At 35.4% G+C, this 21519-nt stretch overlaps 1 long non-coding RNA gene across 5 annotated transcripts; it reads right to left on the bottom strand.

The window, feature by feature from the left end:
- Nucleotides 1–15207: 15207 nt before the first annotated feature.
- LOC126593861 (uncharacterized) lies at nt 15208–21217 on the bottom strand. 5 transcript variants are annotated; one of them, XR_007613046.1, is made up of 6 exons: nt 21012–21217; nt 20702–20803; nt 20345–20429; nt 18988–19091; nt 18168–18464; nt 15208–16079 (listed from the first exon to the last, which is right to left on the bottom strand). It is a non-coding gene; the product is annotated as an uncharacterized LOC126593861 (long non-coding RNA). The 5 variants fall into 5 exon arrangements; XR_007613044.1 differs by lacking the exon at nt 18168–18464 and having other exon boundaries at nt 21012–21209; XR_007613045.1 differs by lacking the exon at nt 18168–18464 and having other exon boundaries at nt 20345–20418; nt 21012–21209.
- Nucleotides 21218–21519: the final 302 nt, after the last annotated feature.

Genomic DNA, 21519 nt, shown 5'->3' with positions numbered 1-21519 from the left:
CATCCGTCTTACCTTGGGCAGCCATGGGGTATTGAATGCACAAGGGTGCGGCATTATCCAAACCTGAGGCGGAAAGCTCCTTGAGTGTACGATTGTCCATGGCCATGCCTTGGACTTCTTCAAATATCCCTGCCGTGGCTTCTTCCTCCTCTTCTTGTACGTTTTCTTCAAGGTCAGATTCAGAATTGGGTGGATGGTGTTCTTGCTGGTTTCTAGCTCTTCTTAACTTCCTCTCAAAATCGTCGTCAAAATCCAAGATGTTTGTACGAATCGGTTGAGAGCTTCTAGTCATACATTAGTACCTAAGAAACAAGAAACAAAATTAGGTCAGAAACTTAAACAAAGTCAGAAACAAAGTGAAATAAAAGAAACAAAAACAATCCAAGGGATTAGCAATTTTGCTAATCCCCGGCAACGGCGCCAAAAATTTGATGCGAAATAGATAAGCACACAAATTAAACCCTCTTTTTGTCAAATTGTAGCAAAGATGTAAGTAGGGATCGTTCTAAACCGGGGATTAGGAGGGATTGCTAAACACTTGAAAACTGACTTAAAACTCAAAAACAAAGTTTAAAAACACTAACTTAGACTCAAAGAATGCAAAAGTAAAGGTTAAAACACTTAAACAAACCTAAAACTCAAAACAGCAACTAGAAGGCTCAAAACTGCCTAAAAACCACTTTCTGGGCAGTTTTGAGCACCTACACTAATTTGGACGAAATTTGATGAAATCTTGAATCAAAATACTTAGAAACACAAATCAAAACACTTTCTAACTAATCTAAGACTTCAAATTAAAGGGGGATTTGTTTTGGACGAAAATTTAACACAAAACAGAAACTTTAACTAGCACAGATTGTAAAAACGATTTTGGTGAAATAGATGGATAAAAGGCTAGTTAGGAGGTTCTTCTCCACACATGTCACACTTGCAAACAAAACGATTTTCAGTTGTTCTTCCAATAAATTATGAATACTCAACGGCCCAAATTAACCGTGAATTGCACTAATTAACCCTCAGTTTTTCCACAAGTTATTAAGTTGGATGATTGCATACGACAACCCAAAACATTCCCTACAAGTTCCCTACATGAATTGCATAATAGAGATACAAGCAAGAATCATTACGTTCTATGAAAAACATAAGCATTGACGAAGCATTTGTTATTATGAATTGCATGAAACTTATGCTAAGAATTCATTCAACGCGATCGTTTTCAAGCGATCTTCACTGTTTGTGATTATAAGATTGTAACTATTAGGTGAAACTCCCTCATAATCTAGCATCATATTCATGCATGAAAACTAAGCGTGCACTCTCAATCAACATACACAAATAAGTTATCAATCAAATAGATGAACGAATTGAATCCACAACTTATGAAATAACAACTGAATGTAATCGAATCAAATTGCAAGCATGTACATGGTTTCGAATTACCCCCCAACCAAGGGGGTTTAGTTCCTCATACTCACAACATAAAGTTTATTGAATTGAAACATCGAAGACATAAGAAAGATTACACCTAAAACGCCCAAGAATTCCACTTTGAATTTCTGCACGTCAAGCTCCTCTTCTCTTCTCCTTGCTGCGGCAGAGATGGTTTTGGGGGTTTTTGGATGTGGTTTTGGTTTAAGAATGGAGTTAGGATGATATGGTGGTGCGGCAAGGTGTGTGGGTGGTGTAGGGAAGTGTAGAATGGTGTATGGAGGTGGATGGTGGCTGCGGCAAGGTGGGGAAATAAGGGTTGGATGATTTCTGAATTATGGAGAGGAAGATGATGTGCGGCAAAGGGGGTAAAACACCTATATATAGGCACCTAAAACCCTAATTAAATCAGATTGAAACAATGTGCTAGGGTTTAGGTGCGGCACTTAAGTGGACTAGGGTTAAGGTTTGTGAAATAGGGCTTCTAGGATGGACATGTGCGGCATGGGCTTAGGAGAAATGGATTTTGGGTTTAACATGGCAGAAATTGAATGATTAGGCCCTAGGATGCGGCATGGACTTAGGGTTCACAAGGAATTAGGGTTTAAGTCATCTAAAAGCCCAAAGCCGAGAATAGAAACTCACGAAAATGGAAACCTCCAAGAATAGAAACTTCCAACTTTAGAAACTTTGGTTGCCAATTCCGATTTAGGAAAGATCAACCCAAAATGGAAACTTTTAGGCTTAGCTTTCCTACTTCAAGTAGGAAACCTCAAATCTCGAACTCTTCAATTTCATCCCAACCTTGTGTTCCAAGCATGTCCTTTTCATTCCAAGCTCACTTTTTGCTCCAAAAGCTCCAAATTGCATCATTTCATGTAATATGTCCTTTAAACCTGAAAACACATGAAAGTAGCTTAAAAGACTACTTTAACGAAGGAAACATAACAAAGATGCATAAGAACTAGCTAATTAAGGCGCATAAATATGCTCCTATCAGTAATGTGATTGAGATTATTGAAGAGAATGATCGAATTGCATTGTAATTCCAACTGGATAGGTTCTCTAACCAAATTCTACATTATTTTGGGTAGCATGACATATAGCTAGATGCCACTCATGGCCTATGGGTCCCTCTTGGAAGGTGGTCTATCATTGGACTTAGGTATAAAACTAATCCTTCTCTTTGTTCTTCAATATTACTTATGATTCATCAAAGATTAAATCTATGCTTCTTGAAGAGGTTGCTTATATATATATATGTATGTATGTATGTATGTATGTATGTATGTATGTATGTATTAAATTGTATATGCATGCTAGCCATTAGAAATCCCATGTAAATCTCTAGTATTCCCTTTACTAACTATGGAGGCAGTGGTGGCGATGGTGAGACGATGGAAGTGGTGGTGGCCATGGTGGCGAGAGTGTTGGTTGTGGAGGATTTGGTGGTAGTGGGAGGGTGGTGGTGCCATGATGAGACAATGAAGAATGTTGTGGTGATGGTGATAATGGTGACTGTAGTGATTTTATTTATTTTTATTAAAACTCTTAACTCTGTTTTATACTGTACCTATGCTAGTCATTAGAAATCCCACCTAAATCTCTAGTTTTCCTCATTGGCTGTGGAGGATATGATGGTGGTGACGATGGTGAGATGGTGGGGTGGTGGCGAAGGTGCTGGTTGTGGAGGATATGGTGGTGGTGGGAGGTGTTGGTGCCATGGTGAGATAGTTTTGGTGGTGGTGGCAATGGTGAGGGTAGTGATTTTATTTATTTTTTATTAAAATTCTAACTTTGTTTAAAAATGTACCTTTAATTTTTTTCTTTCTATTATTCTGAAAATTATTCTTGAAAACAGAGAAAACATCAATTTGATGTTTTACAGAACTCAGGCTAAATATTTTATTTTCCATTTTTTTCACTTTCTTCATTTTCACAAAACAATTTGACAATCAAAAAACTGCTTTATAAAACATTAAGTGAAAGGTCCCTAATTATTTGAAACATTGTATTTATAATGGGCTAGTAATAATGACTACATCCTGACCCTTATAATTTTTGCACTTTTTTTTTTTTTGCACGAGTGAACACAATTTAACTAATTGAGAGATAATTAATTCTCTATCGTTCACTTGTGAAAACAATAATGCAAGTGAGCAAAGCTAGTCCAGTATCTATGGCAACTGAGCAATTGACGAATTTGAAGAGGTTCTTCTTTTCAGTTTCTAAATATGAATTAACCTCAGAAATTGGAGCAATACACGTTTGGTTTAATTATAAAGACAGCTATCGCGTTATTGCATCAGTTGCATTATCCTCTCCTCCTATATAAATTGACAACACCAATACCATATGTATCATGTTACCGATTGCTAGCTAGAGCATTGTTTTGTACTATGACTACAATGATTCGCAGAGTCGCAGAAAAAAGCTTCTTTATTCTGACAATAGAGTTGATGATTATCACAGGGCTTCATATGGTAGTGATGGCGATAATGATAACGAAGACGCAGGAAACAATTGTGGCCTTTCATTGGAGAAGCGCAACTTAGGACCAAGAAAGAAGCTTTTGTAAACTTTATGTGGTTATATAATTAAAACAAAAAACAAAGAGTTGATTGACCTGATCATGAAGCAATAGTCATTGGAGACAAAGCGGAAAGGATATAGGTTGTAGCAACACCAAGGTCTTCTACAAAGCACCTGGCCGGATACAACTACTTTATGGGAAGCGTTTGTTGTGTTTCTAGGGTTTGTAGAGTCCTTAGTATTTATACTGGTTAAGGCATTAAAGTTCTGTCTATAAAGGAATCCTAAATCCCACTATTTTAGCCTATCAGTTAAGTATCATAATCATATAAAATTAAGGACTTTGTCAATCTTACTTGTATTACAAGACACCTAATATAAGTTTGATATCTTTTGGAAATCAAATCACAATAACTACTGTGAAGTCTAGCTTTATTATTTAGCTTCCCTTGTCAAATGTTGTAAATTGTACCACACATGCTCTAATTAAATTTAGGTTTAATTGCTTCTTTGGGATCATGTTGCTAGAAATATCACTTCAAGAGCTTAATTTCTCTCATCAAGGGTTTGTTACTACATATGCATTTCATGCCATTATTTCCAGTTCATTCTATCTAGTCAAATATTCTCGTTGCTCTACGCAAGCTGGGCATACACACTTTAAGACAACTTACATGAGCTTTCTGATAGCTTTTTCCTCGAGAGTGTTTTTCAACCGAGATCTTTTTTTTATTATTTTTTCACATGGCACGTGGCATTTTCATCCCTTCTCTTTTTCTGAAACATTAGCCCACTATAAAAGCACAATCTAGGGTTTCATTTCAATTTGGCTAGGAGATTTATATTTTCAAATTATGGTTGATTTCAGTGGGGAGCTGCCTCTTATTCTTACTTGAAATCCCTAGCCACAAAATCACACTCATGCACTAAATACCCACATCGTTGCATATTAGGTTAGCGTTGCCTTTGTGATTTTGATCTTTGTTTTAGGTTAAGCTGTTCTAGTTTCAAATCTTGAGCTAACCTCTTTTTGAATTCTCGTCAGTTTCATCTTTCAAGTGTTTAACTGGTGAAATTAATTAGACATCAAATCCAGATTTGTATTAACTTCATCATAACATCATTTGCATAAGTTGATTGGATTTATGTACCACAAAGTGAAGAGCTCAGGAGGAGCTGTCACTTCGTGAAGACCGAATGAGTCATCCTCGTGAAAGGCAAGGTTGCACAAAGGTACAAGCTGCTCCATAGATTAGGATCTAGGAATTGAGCTTGTGTGTTACTTTGTAAGAATTTTGTTTTCACTAGTGGATTGGACTCAGTGGAGAGTTTAACCCATAGGTGGGTTTTCAGGTCAAAAACATCCTGTGCAATTTATCGCTTTTCTAGTTTACTTATCTTACCCTTTGCTTGTGATATATGTTCATCATTATTTGCAAAGAGATAAGTCCATGCAACTAAGATTGTCAGAGTTAAATGTGCACTAAAATGGATCTTAGTTAACTAGGAACATTTTAGTAAACTGAGCTTTAATTTGACTACTTTCGCTGTGAGTAAACTAACATATCTGATCTTAGTTGATGAGTGTTGCTGACTTGTTAGACAAGCACGTATATAGATTTTAAATTGCAGGCTATTACACCTAGTCTACATTAATCTCTAATACTACATTCCTATTATATGTTGTAGACCATTTAAGGTTGATTTACATTGGAATAAATTCAACATTCTCCCACTGTTCTACAAATATAATATTTATTTATACTTGACATTGGAAATTAATGTCACTTTAATGTCCATATAGTTGTGATAACATCCTATCCTTAAGGTTGTCAAATAAGTCTTTCAACATGGAACTAACAAGGTTGTGAGGTTGACACAACCCAGAACCTTCATAATCACACATGCTAAAATCCTCATTCACATGAAACACCGTCAAATCATGATTACAGAGATGAACTTTAATTACCTGAATAAGTCTCAACTTTTATCATCTCATGTCCTCTTTAATGCAAACTTCTACTGCAATTGCAAACAAAACTTCATAAAACATGATTAATTCAACACCTACGAGCAAGATGAATTAACATGTTTTTGACACTGGTTTATATATCATATCAGTTATTTTCATGAGAAACTTTTCAGCACTTATGGGCAAGATTAAAAAACTCACACCTAATACAACATATAAATCATGTCATGCCATTTTAAGTCGAACCAAAAGAATTAATCCACACCTACGAGTAAAAAGATTAAAGGTGCCTGCCCTTGGAATAGAGAAATCGTTCCATTTATTTATCTAAGGGGGGTGCCCCAAAGAATAGTTGGAGAGGATCTTAAAAGACTTTTGAGGGCCCTTCCGTTATGATTTAAATACAATTTGATTAACTTGATATTAGATATATAGTCAAGGGAAGCTATAGAGGGGCAAGGAGGGGTGCCTGCCCCTCCTCTCGTCGGAAAAAAGCCCAAGAGAGGTGGTTCTGCCCTTTTGGTCTCGTCGGAAGTTTTGGATTTACTATAGTTCTAGTTTCCCTGTTGCTGCATAGCTCTGCTGTGAGGGAGGGTTTTACATTTTTTTTTGGAAAGGCCAGGACAAAACGACGGCGTTTAGGTCCTCGTTAAATTTTTTTAGAAAATTCCCAATATTGGGACTGCACCATTTCATTGACTAGTTAATTTTTTTTTATAAAATTCCCACTTTCGAAGCCAATCAAGTAGCATCAGCAAGAAGCTGTGCCCCCAAAATTGGAATTCAATTTTTGCCTTTTCAAAAAGTCAAAAGATCTCTCCAAACCACAAACTGTAAATTGATATATAGGCATAAGGGTTCCAACATGTTACAGGAAAAGAGATTTTATTCAAAAAAAAGAAAAGAAGTGGAGTTTACTTTTGAGTAGGGGTGGACACGGTTTGGTTCGGTGCGGTTTTGAGTGAAACCAAAACCAAAATCGAAATTTTTTGCGGTTTGGTTCGGTGCGGTTTTGAACCCCAAACCGAAATGAAACCAAACCGTTTGGTTCGGTTCGGTGCGGTTTCAAACGGTTTCGGTTTGGTTTTTAAGAAAAAATGTACAATTTGCAATTTAACATATTAATAAGCATTTCCCAATAGCAATAGGAAAAAGACATTTGTTATGTAAACAATTAGCATGTTGCATGCAATACATGTATGTGTGTGTGTGTATGATGGTATAAAATAACAAAGGTCCCTTCAAGTTAATGAATGAAAAAAAGTGATGAATGATGATATTCTAGTGTGGTTGAGTCCATACTAAGTGTATAAATTATAACAAGCAACCAATTAAAACATGAAATCTAATATGGACATTTAATTAAATGTTTATTAATATTTACGGTGCGGTTCGGTTTCGGTGCGGTTTTCAAAAGCCAAAACCGAAACGAAACCATTTTCTATGTTGCGGTTCGGTTTCAAAACCAAAACCGTTTCAAAACCGCAAAACCAAACCGTTCGATGAGGTTTGATTTGGTTCGTGTTTCGGTTTCGGTTTTCGGTTCTAAATGGTTCAAACTTGAATAACACAATATATTTTGAAACTTTCAAGATTTTGAGATATATTCCTAGTTCTTTTTCAATTTCAATTTCAGTGTCAATTTTGAGATAACGTATGTTGTTTCACCCTGTATTTCGGGCACATTGAAGAACCTCTCCATATACAGTAAGGGTGGTTATGTTTGTATCAGGAGCCGTATAGTTTACATGGTTCGGTAGTTGGACATGAAATTTCTACCTTAACAGTGGATGAAAAATCTGCAAATTAATCACTAAATTTCAGACACCTATTTTCTTAGTGAAAAAGGATTGGGCTAGAATTTTATTTTAGGCTATCCACTTCCAAAAATATTGATATCTTGCCCATGATTCCTTTGGATGGATATCTGATTTTTTTTGGACTTTTTGTGTATACTACAAGACAACAGGACTGCTGCTGCGCCTTCTTGTTTTTGCTTTTATTGATAATAAGTTGATTATGTGACTTTTTCATAACATAAAATTTTGTAGGCAACAATTATAACTTGTTTGTATTAATAAATTATGAAGAACACTAATATTGTCTACTATCTAAAAGGGTTTCGTTGTCTACATTTTTTTTGAGACCGTTTGCCCTTTTAATTTTTGCCCTCTCCTCCATGATTTCTGGCTTCGCCACTGTATATGGTCATTTGATAATTCACCAACACATAAAAATGTGACTCCATGAATCCAACAAGAGATTAAACTGAATACATGGATTCAAAAAGCCATACATACCTTATAGGTCATCTGCAAATGTAAGACATTACTAACATGAAACTCAAGTCAAAAAGCCATACATACCTTATAGGTTATCTGCAAATGTAAGACATTACTAACATGAAACTCAAGCTCCTACTAATCTGCAACATCGTCACTTAATTTGCAAATCAATACTTAAATCATACTTTTGAAATATGCTTGTGAGAACACCCTTACTTAGTCAATGAGTGCCATATCACTACAAACTTGTCTGTCTTAGTCAAAATTGTCTTACTTATTCAATGAGTGCCATATCATTACCAACATGAAACTCATTCTCCAATGGACCAAAATTGAGAGGTACAAAGGTTGAAAATACAAGTAAATAAAGAGTTTGAACAAATACCATGACCTAAAACAAAACATTGATTAAATGCTCAGAAAAACCGATGATTTAAATTTATGCCATTTTCTTTTCCCAAACACACATATGAACAGGTCAAGCACTAGCAGGGTCGGTCCTAAAATTTTTGAGGGCCGAGGTGACACTAAAAAATGTGCCCTAACTTCATATAAGAAAATTATTTGTTTTCACACGTAAGACTTCGATAAAATGGTACTTTGAAAATCACTTCAAACTCAATAATTTAAAAACACGGAAAAAATAATTTATTTTGTATGGAAAGAAGGGAACCAAAATACCCGGGCTTGCCAGTAGATGGATGATGAGTTTTCATTTCCTTCTTTCTGAAATTTTACAGTTTTTGTATATAAATCGGGAGGTGTTTATTCTTATTTACTAACCTTGTCAATATGAGACAAAAAAAATATTGATGTTTTCGAGTATTTAATTGATATGTATACACAATGAACGAACACTAAATTAAACCTACTGGTGACAAGTCACATGATTTGCAAATTTGATCTAAAAGTTTGGTCTACGTATGATGAACAAATTATATTTCTCACAAGTGCACAAATCAATATGATAGTATAGCAAGCAAATACGAGTGTCATACCCATAGAGATTTGTAAAGTCACCTAATTAAGTCCAATTATGCAGTACCCACAAGAATAGAAATAACAAAAACAACTAAACTACGAAGCTTAAATAATTAACCAAAGAGAAGTTGATCAAGTAATCTCAAGTGCAATAAATTAAAAAGAGAATATGTGTAAATAATTTATGAAAACAATGGTTGAAACACTAGGTATCCGATTTCACCAAATCAATCCAATTCTATGTCATTAAATAACTTAGTAAGAGCAATTGAATTCAGGGTTCGTTCTTTCTTTCTTATGATTGTCCGTTAGGCGTCCAGATGTAACCAATTACTTTTAATCACCAACTTAACCATGGCGTCTAGTCTAAGTCAATAATAAAAAATCCATTAAGTGCAATAAGAACAAAGAAAACCAAAAAGTGTCTTAGCATGGCGTCTGCAATCAACAACAATTCATTCATCTAAGAGAGCTATCTCAAGGCTAAGCATATGGCTCTACTATAACATTGTCTCATACATCTAAAAATTCATATTAAAGGTAGCTAATCAATAACATGAACATAAAGAATGATTTAAGCACAATGAATGAAACTAGAAACCTTTGATTTGATAAAAGAATAAAGTTAACTAAGACATAGAATCATCATGAAGGCTACATTGGATCCCTAGTAAAGAATTTAGTTACTCATAGCCATATGTAGGTTTTCTGGTTTAAAGTTTCAATGTATATTTCATGTATGTTTGTACAAGAGTGAGTCCGGGTATATATGAGAAGAGAGAGGGAAAAGAGATGGGAAGGATGGTTGTAACAAGCAGTCGACAAGAAAGAAGAAGGTGTGTTGCCTATCTAATCTAAACCTTACACAAAGACATTACCCCAATCAGTCTCCTCCCTTAAATGAACGGAAAGGTGATTTACATACCCTTACCCTAAAGATTACAATGAGCCTTACCCTAGAGATTTACCCTAGGGGGTCACCTTGGTAGTAGACTCCATATGTAGCATCAATAGATGCAGCATCAGTCATATACAACATCAGTAGATGCATCATCAGTCATATGCAGCATCACAACACTCCCCCTCAAGCTGGATCGAGGAGGTTAATCGAGCCAAGCGTGCCCAGAAAATGATGGAATGGAGTAGAGGCCAGAGCCTTGGTAAAGATATTTGCTAGTTGATCATGGCTTCGCGTGAAGATGGTCCAGATGACTTCAGTTTGCACTTGCGTTTTAACAAAATGATAGTCCTCTTCAATGTGTTTAGTTATTTCATGGAACACAGGGTTAGCAGCAATGTGCATGGCTGCTTGATTATTACACATAAGAGACATGATAGTAGTACTAGTAAACCCTAAGTATGAAAGAAGTCCTTTAAGCCATATAAGTTCACATGCAGTGGCTTCCATAGCTTGATATTCAGCCTCTGCACTGGAGCGAACAATGACATGTTGCTTCTTGCTCTTCCAAGTGACAAGATTTCCACCAACAAGAGTGTAATAGCCCGTGGTAGATTTCCTATCAAGTGCATTCCCTGCCTAATCTACACTGATAGCAGTGGAATTGTTATTACGCATGATGATTCCTTGTCCTATTGAACCCTTGAGATAACGCAGGACTCTCTTAACCATGTTAAGATTATCAACTATAGGAGAACGCATAAATTGGCTTGCCAAGCTCACTGCATATGTGATATCAGGACGTGTGATGGTGAGATATATAAGTTTGCCCACCAATCGTTGATAGTAGCTCACATTATGCATGGCTTCTCCATCTGTGTTGAGCTTTAGTTTAGAGTCCACGAGAGTGATGGTAGGTTTGCAATCAAGCATGTTTGCTTCTTGAAGAAGATCCAATACATATTTTCGTTAATGTAGAAACAATCCCTTTAAAGAGGTTGCCATTTCGATGCCCAAAAAATACTTCAGCTTTCCCAGGTCTTTGATAGCAAAGGTTTGGTGTAGTGAGAGTTTTAGTCTCGGCACTATCTCTTGTGATGATGAGATCATCCACATAGATAAGCACTACCAATTTCCCACTAGTGCCAATTCTTACAAACAATGAGGAGTCAGAATTACTTCGTATGAATCCAACCTTTTCTAGAACTGAGCTGAGCTTGGCATACCAAGCTTTTGGGGATTGTTTCAATCCATAAATTGCCTTGTGTCTCTCGATAGAACCATCAGCCTTGAATTTAATCTTGTAAATCCAAAGACTTCCAACAGCCTTTTTTCCTAGTGGTAGTTGAACCAAGCTCTAAGTTTTATTTTCTTCTAGAGCATGAAGCTCATCTGCCATGGCTTGATTCCATTGTGGGAGGAAATATGCCTTTTGAAAGCATCTAGGTTCAATGTGTTTATCAATTTCACAGAGAAATGCAACATGAAATGTTGAGAACTCACCAAGGCTAATACTTTCACTGATAGGATATCGTGAGGCATAAGTAATATAGTTTTGCAGCCTAGTTGGAGGTTTTCTGGTTCGAGGAAGATTTCTTCTAAGCCTTTGAGACTCTGTAGGAGATTGTGAAAGATCAAAATGAGACTCCTCGTCTCCCTCATTGGCAGGGATACGATGATCAGAGATTGAGTTAGGTTGTATTTCTTCAATATCTGGTGTCACAACAATTGAGCTTTCTTCCAACACTGGATTATTAATGACCGGAGGAAGTGGAAACATTTCAAATAGTTCCTCCCCCTGACCTGCAGTATTCCCTTTGTGAGTAAAATAAAGGCAATCTTCTTCAAATTTCACATCCATTGACACAACACACTTCTTAGTGGCTGGATTGTAGCACTTGTATACCCCACAAACACACACTTGGTTGCCCTAGCATTTAATTTTTCATGGTTCAAGGCTTGAATGTGAACAAAGCAAACACATTCAAATACCTTGAGGTGTGTCAAATCAATTTTTCTACCCTTGAGTACTTCATAGGGAGATTTAAACCCTAGCACAAAACTTGGGAGTCGGTTAATGAGATAAGTGGTAGTGAGGATGGCTAATGACCAAAATTTCTTTGGAACATGCATGTGAAGCATAAGAGCACAAGTCTTCTCCAAGAAATCTCTATTTTTTCTCTCAGCTACTCCATTTTGTTGAGGAGTCCCTACACAGTTAGTTTGATGTATTATGCCCTGAGAACTTATGTATTGAAGCATGTTGTTGGATAGAAATTCAGTGCCATTATCTGATCTCAACACCTTAATGTCTGATTGAAATTGTGTTTTAACATGTATATGAAAATCTTTGAAAATAGTTTGGACTTCACTCTTTGATTTCATAAGATACACAAAACTCATTCGAGAGAAGTCATCAACAAATAAGACAAAGTACCTAAACCCTTCTATTGATTCAGTTGCTGGTCCCCATACATCGGTGTGCACCATTTCAAAACGTTTACTTGTCCTGGACATTGAGTTATCAAAAGGTAGTCTAGTAAACTTAGAAGATTGACAAGTATCACAAGTAAAACTTAGAAGATTGATAAGTATCACAAGTAAAATGTGATTTACAAAAATTTGGAAACAGTTTAGACAAGATAACTTCAATGGGGTGAGCTAATCTCTTATGCCAAAGTTGGTTTTCATCTATGGACTTCGATTGAGCTTGAAGAGCCTGAGTAAAACAGGTGTTCTTACACAGGTAATAAAGTCCATTTATGAAGACCCCTTCACCAATCATCTTCATGGTGAGAACATCCTGAAACATCACGTTATTTGGTGAGAAAATGGCACGGCAGCTTAGGTGTTTATGATCTTTCCAATTGATAGAAGTTGGAAGGAAAGGTTGGTACGTATAAGGCAGTGGAAGGTGTTTTGTGTGAGAGTAAGTTTATTCCTCCTTTTCCCAAAACTAAAACAATTTTTCCATTTGCAACATGTTGTACTTTTATGCGCAAACGGAAGCGAATTATAACAAAGTACCAAATATCAATGTCGTAGGTGAAAGCTAAAACAAACAATCTTAAACTAACACAATAGATTTATGTGGTTCGGCGTAAGGCCTACGTCCGCGAGCAAAGCACGGCGAGAAATTTCACTAAACAAATGGAGATTACAAAAGAGTGTTTAAACTCTCACAACCCAAATCCCACAAATTACAAACCCTAAACCAAATGAGCAGAAAACCCAAAACTAACGGAGAAGATTCTCCCAAATTGCTCTCTAACTCACAAACTCACAAATTGACTCTCACCAAATTGCCACATGAATGAGCCACGAATTTGCCACACACTCATGACTCCAAACGATGACCTCCCCCCAAAACCAAAATAGAGAAAAGCTCTCTAAACCATGATGAGGCACACTAAATACACTAACCCTAAGGTCCTATTTATTTAGGTTACAATAGGAGTCCTAATAGGAAATAAATCCAAATCCTAATCAAATAGGTAATTAACAAAATCTCTCCACCAAGGAAACTAACTAAGAAGTCAAAACCAAACCCAATTAGGACACCAAAACCAAATAGGTAACACAAACCTAATTTATTGCATCATCCTAATTTTGAGCCAAAAACCCAACACAACAGACACATGTGAGGGATTTGAAAAACGTTTAAAATGATTCAAATTTGTGATTTTGTTTGTCATATGATCTTTGGGTCTTGAATCAATTATCCAACAATCATTTTCAGTTCTAGTTAACAAGGCAGTAGTGAATGCTTTGAGTATACCTGGTGCTTCATCTCGTGAAACTTTATCATTTTCAGCAAGAAAGCCGGCAAATTGTCCTAACATGGCTGCATGATTGTTCTCTTCATTTCCTTGAGCTTGCGAACCTCCTCTGTGTTCCTTACTTTGAAGATAAGCTGCAAACTCATTGATAAGAGACAATGGATTGGCAGAGAACTCCATGGATCCTTGTGAGACAATAGAGGGATGAACATTAGCAAGTTGGGCTTTGTATTGAGGTTGAAATTGTTGTGAGGACCTTGGTATCATTTTTCCATCTTTGCTGAACTTAGGCTTGAGTTCAGGATGAAGTTCCCAACACTTGTCTTCCACATGACCAATGTCATTGCAATATTTGCATTTCAGGTGTGGATTTCTACCCTTGTACACCTTAGCCTCTGAGGTCTTGTAATTTGAGGCATATTCACAAGTCTCAGTCAATCTCGAGTTATGCCCAACATTCATTATTTTCTTCCTTGCTTCTTCTCATTGGATAGTTGCACATATATTGTTGAAGGTGGGAAGCTCTTGACTCATCAAGACGTGATTCCTTAGATCTTCATACTTGGAGTTCAAACTCCCTAATAGCTGGCAGATTCTGTCTTCCTCGGCTTGTTTAAGAAGAATAGCAGGATCTGCGATATGTGGAAGGTAAACATCCAACTCATTCCACATAGCCTTGAGGCGTCCAAGGTGTTGAACAAATGCTTTCCCTTCTTGTTGGGCACTGGCAATGTCCTTCTTAAGTTGAAAGACACGTGCATAGTTGTTTTGATTTCCATACATATCCTGCAAGGCTTTCCAAAGCTCACATGAAGAATTGTAGTAGCTAAAAATCTCAGCAACATGTTTCTCCACGATGTTGAGCAGCAAGGACATGACAAGTTAACCCTTGCAAAGCCATGCACCATATGTAGAGGAAGAGATGTCTAGAGCTTCCACACTTCCATTTACAAACCCTAATTTCCTTTTACCTTCGAGAGCAAGAGACACAGCTCGAGACCAAAGGAGATAACTAAACTCATTCAAGAGAACTGAACACAAACGTTGATTGGTGTTAACCTCGATGTCTGAGAAATTTGAAGGAGAGGTATGCGAGATGTCACCCTCTATGCTTACTGAATCTTCTTTAACCATGGCTTAAGATTGAAGGAAAGATGCAACGGAAAAAATGGCCAGAGGCAGGTTACAAAACCTGCTCTGATACCATGTAGATTTTCTGGTTTAAAGTTTCAATGTATATTTCATGTATGTTTGTACAAGAGTGAATCCAGGTATATATGAGAAGAGAGAGGGAAAAGAGATGGGAAAGATGGCTGTAGCAAGCAGTCGACAAGAAAGAAGAAGGCATGTTGCCTACCTGATCTAAACCTTACACAAAGACATTACACCAATCAGTCTCCTCCCTTAAATCAAGGGAAAAGTGATTTACATACCCTTACCCTAAAGATTACAATGAGCCTTACCCTAGAGATTTACCCTAGGGGTCACCTTGGTAGTAGACTCTATATGCAGCATCAGTAGATGCAACATCACAACACCATCAAATTATAGAAAGTCATAGTTATGAACATCATAAATACAAAGTCTGAAAAAGATATTGAAAAACCCTTAGAGAACCCTTGGTGTCTGGCTTCCTCCTTCGGTCAATCGGCTCAAACAATCTGATAACGTGAGTTCTCCCTTCCACGCTGCTGCACCTACTCCTTTAAATAAACATCGAAGGAAAAAAAAAATAGAGTTTTGGTCCATCCTTCCTGCATTGTTCAATTCCAGCCCAAATAGGAGTCCTAATATTATTAAACTTCAGTTTCCAAACTCAACCTGAACTTCACTTATTCGGAATCGCGCATGAATTCCTAAACTAACATTCTCGCACTAAAACAGGTATAATTTCTTCTAGAAGTATCAGAATCATGATCTGTAAAATTTTGTCGAAACTAGACATCTAGAGCTTTCCGTATGTATGTGGCACAACACACAGTTCATTCTGATGAATTTCTGACCACCCAACGAAAATGACAATTATGTGTAGCACCTTCTAGCTCCAATTACAATTTCCAAACAGCAGCCATTAATTTACGGATTAAACAAATTTGCATCTGATGATCATTGGAATACTTCTTGACTTCAGTTTTTCCCAGGTTTGATCTCTTTTAGCCTTAAAATCACCAAAAAACTCCAAAGTCTTCTCTACGGTCCATTATCTGCAAAATATGCACTAGGCACATCAAACAACCAATTTCACAAGAAAACATAACATAAAACTTAGGAAATAAAGGCAATATAAATGTATAAATATTGTGTTATAAACGCATTACTAGTCTTTGTTGAAGGTTAGACTTGAATTGGAACGAATGTTTAAAAAGTGCAACCATATAGCCACTAGCTAGCTAGTAATTAAAAAGAAATTAACAACCAATATAAATTCGTAAAAATTGAAAAGAATAAACATGCACATAACATTGTCGAACTCAGGATCCCTCATTAATTTTAAACAACAAAAAACCATTACTTCTTATTAAACTTCTTGATCATTTAATCAAATTTCATATATTTAAACTCTTATGAAAAGATATTTGTAAAAATTGTAAAGTGTAAAAAAAAAAAAAAAACACATAGTGTTTCAAACCCATGACCTCCTTGTTAATTTTAAACAACATAAACCACTACTAATGGTCAAACTTTTTGATCATTTGGCCAAATTTTATATTTACTCATATGAAAAGAAATTTATAAAAATTAGAAAATATATAAACACACATGGTGTTTCAAACCCAAAACCTCCTCATTAATTTCAAACACAAAAACCAATAATTCTAGTTAAACTTTTTTGTCATTTAACTAAATTTTATAAATTTATACTCTTATGAAAACATATATGAATATACACCCTAACATTTTTGGTGCCCCTAATTTTTTTGGGCCCCGAACAATCGTCCAGCCCGCACTGAGCCTGAGCCGGCCCTGAGCACTAGACAATCTATCCAATTTACCGTGCTTTCTAAGACTTGAAGCATGGAGCTCCATGATTAACATGCTCTCCTCAAAACAACGTCATATGTTACATGATATGAAATAAACCCAAATACTTCTAATTGTATACTAGATTTATCTTCGAACAATTTAAGCCCTTCTTACTGTGGGTTTGTATACTGGACTTATCTTCTTTATCAGGGCCGGTCTTGAGTTTTCAAATGCCCAGGGCAAAATTTCAAATGGTGCCCTTTGTACATTGATGAATAGAAATTGTTTTTACAAACTAATTAATTTTATTAATGATGGTAAAATATATGTGGACTAAAAAAGGATTACAACTGAAGGGGAGGAAACTTATGGGATCAAAGAGCACAACTGAATACATAAACAATCCCAAGATTAAATTCAAAATAAAATAAATTGAAGAGCTATAGATTGAGAGATCACCTTCTAACACTCAAAATCCTAGATGACAAAAGATATAAGCATTTGTGCATATTACACCCTATTCAAATGTTGAATTTATGGATTTATTTGTTCTTACGTTATTGTTTGTAATGAACCAGCTAAGACTAGAACTAGCTCATAGGCTATATAAATTACAGTTGTTATAGTAGATGTGTGTTTTAAGTTGTGCACATGTTGTGCATGTGAGTTGAGTCATGTTGAAAGTGTGATTGGGTTTGCAACGGTTATCTTACTCATTCCTATTTGCTAAGTAATCGAATCTAAGAGGAGCAATGTATTTCATCTTCCTTGATCAACTAATTCAAATTTGCATCGATTTTCAATTTTAAATTTATAAAATCAAAGCCTGATTCGAATACAAAACACTAACACCTTTTGGCAGTGGTGCGGTTCCAAAAATCAAGATGACAAGGTTTTGAGTTTAGATGTTAACTAGCAATTGAGGCCCGCGCGATGCTGCGGGTTTCAAAATGATCTTAAACGTGTAAAAAGTAGGGCTTATATACATGAGAAAATATGTGCCAAAGAGTAGGGTTGTATACATATATTACATGACAAAAATTGGGATGGTCGTACACCATAGCCAGAGAGTTCTATTTACATTAATATATTACATGCAAAAAGTTGAGGATGACATACTAACATCCTCTTCAATTTTGAGATTTTTGCTTAAGAGACTCTTTTAGCCAAAAAAGTGCACCGCAATAAATGCACTTTAATTCTTGTCTCCCATATCCACATATTCCACAATATTGCCTATTTAATAAAAATACATGCGGGAAAGGAAGAAAAAGAAGACAAAAATACAACTTATTAGTGACAGAGTAATAAGTTCAATAGACAATTACCTTGTTGGTTTTTTTTGAAAATTGGCTTGACCTTTACTAATTTGATTTGAATTATCAAATGTAACGACATTGGCACTTGTTTGGACTGTGTTTATATTGTTGGAACACACATTGTCAACAATTTTTTGTCTTTTGTCTTGATGTTCAAAGCTTGGTTTTTCACAAACTTGTATGCCACTGGAAGAACCAACAATATGGCATTCTTGTATTATTTGATTGTGTTTGCTAGTTCTACACCCTCTTAACATGGCATAAAAAAAATTCAAACTCCAAGCAATAGATAATTCACTGAGAAATCTAAAAAAAAAAAAATCAAAAAAAAAAAAAGTCGTCAATTATTAAATACTTAACAATAAGTAAACTAAAATGAAGCAAAACACATAAATCACATTTGAAAACTAACACCGAATGCAGAAACGCTTGCAATAAAGTTCCTATTCAACTGTTGATGATGATTCATATTCTTTGTCTACTCAAGTTGTATGCCTATGTTTACCCTTCATTTTAATTATTCATCTCAGTATTCATTGCACCACAGAGTACTACCAAGCAAATACACATTATACAGTCTAATTTTTTTTAGTCATTTTTCAGGTTCCAGAAGCTGCAAGCTTTAACTCAATTCACTTTGCTATCAAAGTAAAGGACCAGTGGACATATTTCTTAGTGTTCAAGAGGCCGACGGCCAATGAGACGTTAGCCATACAAATAGGACCCAAACAATTTGATTAATTGCTATTTTTATTCCTACTTAACAAACCAATTTGAATGGCTTCAAACTCAAAAATTGCAAAATTTTATAGAATTTTTTTGGTCATACCTTATTTCAAACACGTTGCTCTGTTCTTCCTGCGGCTGTGGAACAACTCCTCCACCAACACTGATTTACAGAATCTGTTTGAAGCCTAAAGATTATGAGTCAACCTGGAGATGTGATAAAAGATCTCAGAAATTAAATGAATAATACCTTTTACTGGAGACTACAAATATGTACTTCCTGAGCAATGTCTTTTATCAAATCTAAATTAACCTACACTTAATTAATATAGTAGGGAAGAATAAAAATGAAGAGCTATGGAAAAAAGTGATAAGAATGCCTATATATTTAGTGTCAAGAAAAAAATCCCATTTTTTCTTATACCTAATAGAAATGTCATTACTGGACTGCAATTTAGGTACAATTTGAAAGATCAAACTCAAATATTAAAATACTCAAGCACTCATCATTCAGATACTACTTGAAACATTAAATTTAAACACTAAATCACTCAAACACTGAAATGCTGTCACATTGAACTCTACATTCCTTTCATCCTTGCAGAACTAATCCAATTTGATTAGAAACTAATTAATTGATATTTTCTCATTAAACTAAGTTGTAAAATAGCACCACATAATGGGTGGAGGACCATTGCCCCGTTATGGAGATATATGAACTCTCTTTATCTCACACATTATCAACTGACATGATGAGCGATGAGAAGATCCGTAAAGGAACGTATTCATATTGTAAATTAAAGATACAATTTCTAAATACTGTAAAATTTTGTAAAAGATTATTGAGCAAAGCAATTGAGGTGTCAAATCACCGATCATACCCTTACATACATGGTTACCAGACACTCACTTCCTCTTTTCTTTGTTAACAATAAGTAAACTAAAATGAAGCAAAACACATAACAGTCACATTCTAACACCGAATGCAGAAACCAATATCAATAACGATTCAAAGAACCTCAATTTACTATCTTGTACAATTGAAACTATATTATAGGATGTTAAATCTTTAGGCTATTTTTTTATGACAGAAAATAAAATAATTTGAAGCTAAATTGATTTAAGTGTTAAATTTTTAGGCATTACCAATGTACCATATCAACAGTCATCACTTAAAGTAACCTTTACAATTATGCTTGCATAGAAAGTTCCTATTCAGCTGTTCACGATGAGCTATACTCTTCGTCTACTCAAGTTGTATAGTGTCATAATGCAACTACAAAAAACTAGGAGAATGAAACTTCTAAGAGTTTGAACCCTACCAAAAGTTGGTTAGTAATTAGTTCCTGGGAAAATTACTAATCTTTAATTAATTGGTATTTTATTCCTACTTAACAAACCAATTTGAATGACTTAAAACTCAAAAATTGCGAAATTTTATAGAAAAGTTTTGGTCAGACCTTATTTCAAACACATTGCTCTGTTCTTCCTGAGGCTGCGAAACAACTCCTCCAGCAACACTGATTTACAGAATCTATTTCAAGCCTAAAGAGTATGAGTCAATTTGGAGATTTGATATAAGATCTCAAAAAATAAATGAATAATATTCAGATAAAATAAAATCATATCAAAAGAACCCACAACTTTAAAAGAAAAATTGTCCTAACTAGAAACTTAAACAATGAATTCTAAAAAAAAAACGTAAATCGATCTGATAAAGATGTGAGTAAATTAATTTCATAAATATGAAATCATAACCATGCCATTCCAAATACCACTTTTGGTATGACGACGAACATAAGGATGCCTAATACTACCTTTCCAAAGTGCAGAAAGAGAGAGAATACAATTGGGGTAAATTTCGAAAATCCTCGTCAAAACGGTAATGAATCGGGACATGCAACATGTGTTTCTTGTTCCTGCGATTAAAGGGAGATGATTGGCAAAACATAATTAACAAAACATCAAAAACTCCCACATAGATTCATTCATCAAACCCCCCAAAAAAATAAAAAACCACAAACGTAAAAGCAAAAACGCAGAAAAACTTCATCAAAACGACGACTAAAGACACCCAAAAAAACCAAATCGGGAAATCAAAAGGGCAAGTATCAACAAAGAACTCACCCAAATGGAATCCAGTGGAGAGAACGAACCACCGGGAGATGAGGAAAACGGCAACGCAAGGAGAGGGGCGACGTGATTTTTGGGTGATGGGTGTCAGATTTCTCGCTGAAGGGAAAAGGGAAGGGAATTTAAGCCATATTGTGATGTTGGAAGAAAATGAAGCAGGAAGAAGAGGTATTTGTGAGTGCGATTCCAGCTGTCGATATGTATTTTGATGAATGGCAAACTTAAAGTAATACAAACTTACTGGGGGCAAAATAGGAAGCACACTGTGCTTATGAACAATGATACAGTTGATTTTGAGTTTTAGTATAGATTGAATTTGATGCTCCATGAAATTTTTTTGGCTTTGAATCACTAATGAGATAGAGAAAGAAAGTTTAAATTTGAAAGTTTTTAGAAAGGAGGCATTATTTATTTACTAATTTCTTGAAAAAGGGAAAGACTGTTCATTTGCTTTTTTTTTTTTTAAATATATATTTAAAAATATTTTTTCTTAAAAAAGGAA

Source organism: Malus sylvestris, chromosome 12, assembly GCF_916048215.2.
Source record: "Malus sylvestris chromosome 12, drMalSylv7.2, whole genome shotgun sequence".
Taxonomy (NCBI): domain Eukaryota; kingdom Viridiplantae; phylum Streptophyta; class Magnoliopsida; order Rosales; family Rosaceae; genus Malus; species Malus sylvestris.
Note: the sequence above shows the minus strand (reverse complement) of the source record. Positions and strands in the feature narration are given on the sequence as shown.